The sequence below is a fragment of the Triticum urartu genome, chromosome 1 (genome assembly GCF_003073215.2).
Source record: "Triticum urartu cultivar G1812 chromosome 1, Tu2.1, whole genome shotgun sequence".
Classification (NCBI taxonomy): Eukaryota; Viridiplantae; Streptophyta; class Magnoliopsida; order Poales; family Poaceae; genus Triticum; species Triticum urartu.
In genome coordinates this window covers 305,609,113-305,611,127 of record NC_053022.1, presented here as the reverse complement: position 1 = coordinate 305,611,127, position 2,015 = coordinate 305,609,113, and positions in this window count along the sequence as shown.

Sequence of the window (2,015 nt, the reverse complement as noted above, 5' to 3'; positions counted from 1 at the left end):
AGAAATGCTATAGAGCTCCCACTCACTTTCTTGTAAATACAGGCTTCTCCGAAAGTCTGTATAAAACCAAATGCTTTGATCACACTATCAAAGCGTTTATTCCAACTCCAAGAGGCTTGCACCAGTCCATAAATGGATCGCTGGAGCTTGCACACTTTGTTAGCTCCCTTTGGATCGACAAAATCTTCCGGTTGCATCATATACAACTCTTCTTCCAGAAATCCATTCAGGAATGCAGTTTTGACATCCATCTGCCAAATTTCGTAATCATAAAATGCGGCAATCGCTAACATGATTTGGACGGACTTAAGCATCGCTACGGGTGAGAAGGTCTCATCGTAGTCAATCCCATGAACTTGCCGAAAACCTTTTGTGACAAGTCGAGCTTTGTAGACAGTAACATTACCATCAGCGTCAGTCTTCTTCTTGAAGATCCATTTATTCTCAATTGCTTGCCGATCATCGGGCAAGTCAACCAAAGTCCATACTTTATTCTCATACATGGATCCCATCTCAGATTTCATGGCTTCAAGCCACTTTGTGGAATCTGGGCTCACCATCGCTTCTTCATAGTTCATAGGTTCATCATGATCTAGTAGCATGATTTCCAGAACAGGATTACCGTACCACTCTGGTGCGGATCTTACTCTGGTTGATCTACGAGGTTCAGTAGTATCTCGATCTGAAGTTTCATGATCATTATCATTAGCTTCCTCACTAACTGGTGTAGGTGTCACTGAAACAGTTTTCTGTGATGTACTACTTTCCAGTAAGGGAGCAGGTACAGTTACCTCGTCAAGTTCTACTTTCCTCCCACTCACTTCTTTCGAGAGAAACTCCTTCTCTAGAAAGGATCCATTCTTAGCAATGAATGTCTTGCTTTCGGATCTGTGATAGAAGGTGTACCCAACAGTCTCCTTTGGGTATCCTATGAAGACACATTTCTCCGATTTGGGTTCGAGCTTATTAGGTTGAAGCTTTTTCACATAAGCATCGCAGCCCCAAACTTTAAGAAACGTCAACTTTGGTTTCTTGCCAAACCAACGTTCATAAGGCGTCGTCTCAACGGATTTTGATGGTGCCCTATTTAACGTGAATGCGGCCGTCTCTAGAGCATAACCCCAAAACGATAGCGGTAAATCTGTAAGAGACATCATAGATCGCACCATATCTAGTAAAGTACGATTATGACGTTCGGACACACCATTACGCTGTGGTGTTCCGGGTGGCGTGAGTTGCGAAACTATTCCACAATTTTTCAAATGTACACCAAACTCATAACTCAAATATTCTCCTTCACGATCAGATCGTAGAAACTTTATTCTCTTGTTACGATGATTTTCAACTTCACTCTGAAATTCTTTGAACTTTTCAGATGTTTCAGACTTGTGTTTCATTAAGTAGATATACCCATATCTGCTTAAATCATCTGTGAAGGTGAGAAAATAACGATATCCGCCACGAGCCTCAATATTCATCGGACCACATACATCGGTATGTATGATTTCCAACAAATCTGTTGCTCTCTCCATAGTACCAGAGAACGGTGTTTTAGTCATCTTGCCCATGAGGCACGGTTCGCAAGTACCAAGTGATTCATAATCAAGTGGTTCCAAAAGTCCATCAGTATGGAGTTTCTTCATGCGCTTTACACCGCTATGACCTAAACGACAGTGCCACAAATAAGTTGCACTTTCATTATCAACTCTGCATCTTTTGGCTTCAACATTATGAATATGTGTATTACTACTATCGAGATTCAATAAGAATAGACCACTTTTCAAGGGTGCATGACCATAAAAGATATTACTCATATAAATAGAACAACCATTATTCTCTGATTTAAATGAATAACCGTCTCGCATTAAACAAGATCCAGATATAATGTTCATGCTCAACGCTGGCACCAAATAACAATTATTTAGGTCTAATATTAATCCCGAAGGTAGATGTAGAGGTAGCGTGCCGACCGCGATCACATCGACTTTGGAACCGTTTCCCACGCGCATCGTCAC